Genomic DNA, 9,315 nt, shown 5'->3' with positions numbered 1-9,315 from the left:
GCTAGCTTGTTCTCTCATGCTGGTTCAGCCCTGTCTGCTAGCCTAGCTCCGGCAGCTAGCGCAGCCTCTATGTTAATGTAGCAGTACAGCTAGCATAGGCCCTGTAGCTAGCAGTGCCCTGGCAGCTTCCCTGTCCCTCTGCTAGCCCCACTTTTGGTGTAGCTTCCCCGCTAGCATGGCCCAAATTTTTGTTTGTTGCCTTGTCATGTCCCCTGCCCCTCTGTCTGTATTTTTGGGTCGCCCGGTGGCTCCCGTGGAGGGGGGGGTACTGTGAGGTTCGCCTCTTCCCTGGACCTTTAATTCCTGTTCCCTGGACCTTTAATTCCCTGTCTCCTCACCTCACCAGCCCCCACCCTCGCGTTGTCGTTGTTTATTTATTGCATTCCCTGCCTCGCTCCGTTCCTTTAAGGTACTGTGAGGATTCTGTGTTGATTGGTCCTTGCCGAACACACACTTCTAAGTCAAGTATCAATTACCATCACGCACCTGATGTGTGTTCTAATTAGCGCCCCAGTGGGCTTTAAATACCTGGACTTCCCTCCAGTCCTTGTCGGGTCGTTCTCTATCTGTAAGCTCCTACGGGAGATTCCGTATCCGTATCTTATCTGTATCTGTATGCTGGTTCATCTCCGGCGTGAGACGAGGTGCCAGCCATCGCCACCTGTCGCCGTTTGCCTGGAGTGGGACCGAGCTGGCGCGCTACTACTCCAGACGCACATCGCTCCCTATCCTACGGGGGGATGCGCGCTCTTCAAGCCGACGCGCCCCACTCCAGACGTCTAGCTGGCGCGCTACTACTCCAGACGCACATCGCTCCCTATCCTACGGGGGGATGCGCGCTCTTCAAGCCGACGCGCCCCACTCCAGACGTCTAGCTGGCGCGCTACTACTCCAGACGCACATCGCTCCCTATCCTACGGGGGGATGCGCGCTCTTCAAGCCGACGCGCCCCACTCCAGACGTCTAGCTGGCGCGCTACTACTCCAGACGCACATCGCTCCCTATCCTACGGGGGGATGCGCGCTCTTCAAGCCGACGCGCCCCACTCCAGACGTCTAGCTGGCGCGCTACTACTCCAGACGCACATCGCTCCCTATCCTACGGGGGGATGCGCGCTCTTCAAGCCGACGCGCCCCACTCCAGACGTCTAGCTAGCGCGCTACTACTCCAGACGCACATCGCTCCCTATCCTACGGGGGGATGCGCGCTCTTCAAGCCGACGCGCCCCACTCCAGACGTCTAGCCGGCGCGCTACTACTCCAGACGCGCATCGCTTCCTAATCCTCTACGGGAGGATGCGTCTCTCCGAGCCGGCGCGCTCTCCGAGCCGGCGCGCTCTTCAAGCCGACGCGCCCCACTCCAGACCCCGAGCCGGCGCGCTCTTCAAGCCGACGCGCTCCACTCCAGACGTCTAGCCTGCGCGCTCCTACTCCATCCCTGTAAGCAGCTCTGGCCCTCGCCCTGTCCAAGGCCTTAACCCTGTTTTCTCTGTCCCTGTCTCCAGCCCGCCTCCCCGGGCCTCTGTCCCTGTTCCCCTCTCCAGTGCCCCTGTTCCTGCCCTGTCCTTTGCCCTGGCCCTGTCCTTTAGCCTTAGCCCCTTAGCCTGCTCGCCTCTTAAAGGCACAGTGCCAATTTTGACAGTGCCGCTTTTTGTTTGTATTCAATAAATGCCCTGTTTCTTGGCTTACTCTCATACCTGTCTTGTGTTGTGCGATTGGGGTCGGTTACAAACCATAACAGTCTCCTCCCCACCGTATGTATATTTCTCTCCCACCCACCCACCCCCTCCTAATGTACAGTCCCCTCCCCATCATATGTATATACTCTGTCAGGATCTATGGGTAACAGTACTGTATATTTGAATATCGTATATGTCACAAATGTAACAGTACTAAATACCTGTATGTCCCTATGCCATAAATGTCATGTATGTTGAGTATGTCATAAATGTCAATATGAATTGAAAATGGGGGACCCTGATGTAAACAAGACAAACGTCTTTCTCTGGTCTGCATCCCCTTAACAATTGTGTGTATTGAGCCGTACTGTATTGTACCCATTCTGCAATCTGTTAAATAAAGTTTTCATTCATTCATTCATTCATTCATTCATTCATTCATTCATTCATTCATTCATTCATTCATTCATTCATTCATTCATATAAGCCTCTCTCTAATAAAGGCCTGGTGCTCTTTGCAGCTGAGGTAAATACAAGACCCGTCCTATATTTGAGGATTTACGGTACACTGCTATTTGGCGCTGCTGACTGACGTCACCACAGCGTAGCCTCCTGCCTGTAGTCAGAGACCTAGGATCAGATTTCCCTTACATTCCATAAGCTTAACAATTCGTACAATGGGAAAATAACTGACCCTGAATCTGTGGCTAGTATCTCTCTGGTGATCATAACTGTTAAAGTTAGAGGTTATGTATGTAACTGAGTAACTGTCTAACTGTGTATAACTGTTTCCACAAGAGGGCGCTATAGGCGGAGCTGCTAATGCTGCCGCCAGGTATAGAGGTATAAAAGGAGATGTCTTCCACCGTCGCTCTCATAAGAGAAGGATGTCTCATGTACTGCTGTGTACCAATGTGAAATAAACCACGCCGTTTAATGGCTAAAGATAGAAACCATGCCTCATGAACATATTATTGTCGCCCCATAGCTGACTCTGTCAACAGGTTATGGGCCCAGATCACGCAGGGGCGAAATAATAAAGGGTAGCAAGTTTAGCTGAAGTATAGGCTAGGTTAGCACCGGGAGCACCGCGTGGCTAGACGCTAGGCCAACAAGAGCTAAAGCTACGCCTACCATCAACAAGAGGATGGCGACAAAAGGAAAGAGCAAATGGCCCTCGTTCAACGGAAGAGCCGAGGACTATGAGCTCTGGGAAGACGCATGTTATGCTGCATGCACGGTGTGGGACTGAAGATGACGATCTTGACGGCCCCCACCGGACCACTAACGGCGGAAGCGCAAGCCCTGGACGACAAGCATAATGCAGATGTGAGTTAGCACCACTGCTCGACGACACAAGCTTGGGGCTGATATTCCGCGACACTAAGGACAAAGGCCGAGAAAGCCTGGAAGTGTTGAGAGGACATTATATCGGACAAGGAAGACCCCGAATCGTATCCCTCTACATTACACTAACAGCACTGAAGAAGGGGCACACCGAGGGTGCTGAAGGCCCGAGCGACGCAGAGAGAGAAGACCAGGCCCACGACGGAGCTGGCGTGTTGGCGATGCGGAGAAAACGGCCATCGGAAAGATAACTGCACAAAGACTGTTTGGTGTTGCTTCTGCAAATCCACGGGGCACACAGACAAAGTGTGCAGGAAGAAACGCAACCAGAGCGCGCGGTACGCGCATGGACAAGATGGCGGCAGTGGACAAGATGGCGGCAACGGTGGACGTGAGACGAATCGAGACAACGCCCGGAGAGTAGCGGGACAAGAGGACTTCATCTTCGGGGCGCAGACAGCGTACGTCACCAGGCCAACGCAGCTGCAGCAGGCCCAAAGGAAGGGACTGATCGTGGACACAGGTGCATCGTCCCACGTCATCAACAACGGGAGTCGATTCAAGAACTTTGACAACACCTTCGACCCGGAGAGACACAGCATGGAGCTGGCAGACGGGAAGCGCACCTACGGGTTGGCGTAAGAGAGAGGAGACGCACAGGTATGCCTCATAGACAGTTGGGGGCGCCGGTGTACAGTGACGTTAAAGAACGCTCTCTACGTACCTTCGTTCCCACAAGAACTATTCTCTGTAATATCTGCTACTGCGAACGGTGCCAAAGTGTTCTTCAATGAAGGTAAACATTTTCTTGTAGAGCCTGACGGTACACGATTTAACATAAAGGTGTACAAGAGAATGTATTATCTACAAACAGAGTGTAATGACAACGACAAGTGTAATAATAATGATATGTGTAATGTGACTGTCAGTCACGATATTCAGACATGGCATGAGATTATGGGTCATTGTAATTACGAGGATTTACTGAAACTGCAAGCAGTGACAGAAGGCATGCACATTGAAGGTGAAAAGCGTAGACCTGACAAAGAATGTGTAGTGTGCATAAAGGGGAAGTTCACTCAATCGAGAAACAGAAATCCCACCGAAAAAGTAAAGGTACCACTTGCGCTAGTTAACACAGATCTAGCCGGTCCAGTAAGCAACGAGTCCATAGGAGGCTTTAGATATGTACAGTCTTTTACAGATGTGTGTACAGGGGCAGTGTTTGTTTACTTTCTCAAAGCAAAGAGTGACACGGAGAAATTCCTGGCAGACGTAGCCCCTTATGGTAACATAAGATGCTTAAGGTCCGACAATGGAACCGAGTTCACAAATAGAGAGTTCCAATCACTGTTGAGAAGGAACAAGATAAGACACGAGACGTCACACCAGAACGGAGTGGCAGAGAGGGAAGGACGTACTCTTTTCGAAATGGCTATAAGCTAATGGCTGGTAACCTACCTAAGAGCCTATGGCATTATGCGGTGCAAGAAGCCGCTTACACCAGAAACAGGTGCTTTAATAAGCACACGGGCACCACCCCATATACAGCACTGACAGGAAAGAAGTGTAATCTAGCTAGAATGCACCAATTTGGATCAGTGTGTTATGCTTACCAGCAGGACAGAGGAAAGCTCGAGTCCAGATGTGAAAAAGGACTCTTTGTAGGGCACGACAAAGGAAGCCCCGCTTTCCTAGTCTATTATCCCGGTAAAGGGAAAGTGCAGAAACACAGGCTAGTCAAGTTTGTCACAAAGACAACATGTGAGAACAAGACACAGACAGAGGAGCCAGAGCTGGACTCCAGAGTAAGGTGTGAAGAAACAGAGACACCTCAGCCTAGTGTACTTAGCACGGTCGTGCAGACAGACAGTCAGCAACCCCCAGAGGACGATGACGAGGAGCACCCGAGGGTGACGTCACGTGCCCCAAGCAGTGGGAGGTATCCCTCACAGGAACACAAACCCCCAAAGTATCTGACAGACTATGCCCAGAGAGAAAGTGACGAGGATGACAGTACACTTACCAGCATTGATTACTGCTACAGAGTAGTAAGTGGAGTACCTCAGACCTTTAAAGAGGCCATAGTATCCCCTGAATCAAGTAAATGGGAGAGAGCAATGGATGAAGAGATGAGATCCCTAGAGGACAACCACACCTTTACTCTAACCAAGTTACCAGAGGGCAGACAGACAGTGGGAGGGAAATGGGTGCACTCAATCAAGGAGGGTATTGAAGGCCACGACAAGTACAAAGCCAGGTTCGTGGCTAAAGGTTACAGTCAGAGGGAGGGGATAGACTACGGTGAGACCTTCTCCCCCACAGCCAATCTGACCAGTGTAAGGGTAGTGATGCAGAAAGCGGCTGAAGACAGTTTGATTTTGCACCAGATGGATGTGAAGACAGCCTACTTGCACGCACCCATAGATAGGGAGATATACATGGAACAACCTGAAGGTTATGAGAAGAAAGGAGAAAAGCTAGTGTGTAAGCTAGAAAAATCCATTTACGGCCCGAAACAGTCTGGGCGAAATTGGAACGAGATGCTTCATACATGTCTCATTGAAGATCACTTCCTACAGAACCCAGTAGACCCCTGTGTTTACTCAAGGGAGTCAAAAGAGTCAGGAAAAGTGATAATTGTCATTTGGGTGGATGATTTGATCATCGCAGCAGACAACACTAGAAACCTAGAACAGGTGAAAGGTATGCTCTCCACCAGATTCAAAATGAAAGACCTTGGAAGGTTAAAGCATTTTCTAGGCATGGACTTCGAACAGTCTGCCAATTGTGTAAAAATATCCCAGAAGAGATATGTGGAAAAGATCCTGAAACGTTTTGACATGCAAGAATGTAGAACAAGGGAAACACCATGTGATCAAAAACTAGACTACCAAGAGGATGCTCAGAGATTGACAGATGTAAAAATGTACAGAGAAGCTGTAGGTAGCCTCATTTATTTGACAACATGTACTCGCCCTGACCTATGTTTTGTAGTGAGTAAATTGTCACAGCATTTTGCTGACCCCACAGAGGAGCACTGGATTACAGCAAAACATGTTTTTCGTTATCTCAAAGGTACAGCAGATAAACAGCTTTGTTTCAGAAAGAGCAGCGAGGGCTTAGGGCTTAAAGCCTACAGTGATGCAGACTGGGCAGCAGACACCACAGACAGAAGAAGTACCACAGGGTATTGTGTGAGTTTGAACACAAACAGCTCACTGGTTTCGTGGAAAACAAAGAAGCAGCCCACAGTGGCACTATCAACTTGTGAAGCCGAATACATGGCTCTAGCTATGACAATACAGGAATGTATTTATCTAGAACAACTGCTCGAAGGAATGGATACCTATGTATATAAGAAAACTGTTGTTTATGAAGACAACCAGGGAACCATTGCGATTGCTAGAAACCCTGTGTGCCGACAGAGGTGTAAACATGTCGATATAAAATATCATTTCATCAGATCTGTCATCAGAGAAGAAAGAATGACACTGATTTATTGTCCAACAGACAACATGGTAGCAGACGCTATGACGAAGCCTGTTTCCAAACTGAAATTGAGAAGATTTGGAGAGGTCATGTTTGGTGTGTAAATATTGACTGTTATGTAGTATTGACTGCCATATCCTTTTGATGCTCTGAACTGTATTATTTTCTTTGTAAATTGTTTTTGAAGAAGTTGTACAGTGTACTAGACAACCATAAGTGGGAGTGTTAAAGTTAGAGGTTATGTGCAAGTAACTCAGTAACTGTCTAACTGTGTATAACTGTTTCCACAAGAGGGCGTTATAGGCGGAGCTGCTAATGCTGCCGCCAGGTATAGAGGTATAAAAGGAGATGTCGACAACCCCTCTGTCTCTTCCACCGTCGCTCTCATAAGAGAAGGATGTATCATGTACTGCTGTGTACCAATGTGAAATAAACCACGCTGTTTAATGGCTAAAGATAGAAACCAGGCCTCATGAACATAATTTATTGTCGCCCCATAGCTGAATCTGTCAACAATAACCATTAATCTCTAAAGCCAACCACCATTTTTAAAGCAACAATCACGTTACCATATTTGTATTTATATTTTAAATCGTATAACGTTATTTCGCTGCATATTAAATCACTGTAAATACTAATGTAAATCATTGTTTCGTTGTACATATTGTGTATAGTTTATAACGTTATTGTTTTTTACATGACGTTAGTAGCTAGCTAGCCGGCATTCCCGAAACACTAACATGCCCCGATTTAAAATGGTTATCTCCTCTTTGTATACTTTTGTCCTCACAAACAAAGTATTCTGCCAGGGAACTTATGGACATGACAGTAGTAGTAGTAGTTATAAGGTTTTTGAGCTTGTAACGTTAACGTTAGTTAGCTATCGTGGTATCAACGGGCAGTGACATGTAGCTAGCTAGCCGGCATGATGCGTGTGCAGTGTTTGCCCACAGGTCTGAGAAGAGGACCTGCCCATTTTACTCGTACACTCACTGTACATTGGAATACTGACAAAGCCATACTTGGTCATTTACTGTAACTGGGTTAGGACATTTGTAGGGGCCAGTTTCGAATTGCAGTCTCCCGTAGGTGTTCTTTGAGAGTGTTTTTGAAAGTGGGTAGTGAATTGATTCACATTCCTTTACAGCTTTGGGTAGGGCGTTCCACATTGATGTGGCATAATTGCGAAACGTGTTTAGTCCCTTGTTTGAGCCGAATCTGGGTTTAACATGATTTGTGGTGCTCCCTCTGGTGTTGTGATCGTGGTATTCACTGACCTTTGGTAAGTATTTTGACATGTACATGGGTACCTTGGTCGTGTAGTGTATCTTGTAGACAAGGCCCATTGCAAGTTGCAGGTGCTGGTATAGACGTATAATATATGACATATATCACATATATGAAATTTTTTGCCTAGATAGGCAAAAAATGTCATAGATGACTGAAAATCAACATTACTAGTCTATACCAGCACCTGCTAGACTAGAATAGGCTGTCATTAGCCTACTATGTAGCCTAAGCTACTGATTATAAATGCACAACACTGTGCAATATTACACTTACTGTAGACTTCTGTATATTTGTACTGTATTCCTTTTACTGTATATTTAATTCTATCTTAGCATTCTCACAACACAACACCCCCTCTAATGCCCCTCTAATGGAACATTCCAGTGTGGATGTGCGTTGCGTCACACTCTGTGAGTAGCCTCCAGCTGCAGCCTCAGAGATTGTTCCAGATTGGGCAACTTCCGCCTGCTCCCACGACATTTCTCCTGCTGACAGGACAATGCGCTGATTGGCGGAAAGTACGTCTGACGTATCTCGAATTACGTCTGACGTTTCTCTACGTTAGCGAACGTTAATTGAACGTTGTATTCATAAGATAAGATACATTCAGCAGCATGGGGAGGGGGGAGGGGAGGTACAGGTAGTAGAAGACATAGAGGTACAGGTCACATAATTATAGTACAGTGGAGAAGTAAAAATAGAATAAAAAGGCAGTGTAAACAATATACAATATTATTAACTCTGGAATATATATTTATTTATCGTATAAATAAAATGTATTATGTTGTCCTTTTGTATTGTTTCAGTGAGGTGGAGGAATTTGACCGGAGGATCAACAAGCAAATAAAGAAGGAAGGGAGACCATTTTGGACCATATAATATAGTTGTGGTGAATGAGGTGTTGAAGGAATAGCATTATGTGTCTGATATGCACCAGTAACCTGTTTGTTCAGTGGTGAACGAGGTGTTGAATAAATTGTATTAACAGATTGCAGAATGGGTACAATACAGTACGGCTCAATACACACAATTATTAAGGGTATGCAGACCAGAGAAAGACTTTCGTCTTGTTTACATCAGGTAGGATGGGTGGGGGGGGGGGACAGAGTATCTTGTAGACCAGGCCCATTGCAAGTTGCTGTACTCTGTCGTCTACTCTAAGCCATCCTAGGTTGTCAAAGTGGGCAGGGGTGAGGTGGGTTCTAGGAGTAAGGTCAAGCAGTAGTCTGACCAGCTTGTTTTGAGATGTTTGTAATTTTGTTTTTAGCGCCTTTGAGGTGCTTTGGTACCATGAGGTGCAAGCATAGTCGTAGTACCCCTGAATGAGTGCTCCTGCCAGAGTCTTCAGGGTATTCTTGTTTACCAGAGAGGAGATCCGGTACAAGAATCGTGTTCGTTGGTTGACTTTTTTTATTACATTGGATGCCATTTTGTCACAGGAGAGATTAGCCTCTAGGATGGAACCCAGGTAGGTAATTTCATCTTTCCTTGTTACAATATTGTCACCC

The sequence above is a fragment of the Notolepis coatsorum genome (assembly GCF_963971535.1).
Source record: "Notolepis coatsorum genome assembly, chromosome: 8".
Taxonomy (NCBI): Eukaryota; Metazoa; Chordata; class Actinopteri; order Aulopiformes; family Paralepididae; genus Notolepis; species Notolepis coatsorum.
The sequence above is the reverse complement of the archived record's forward strand: the minus strand, read 5'-3'. Positions refer to the sequence as shown.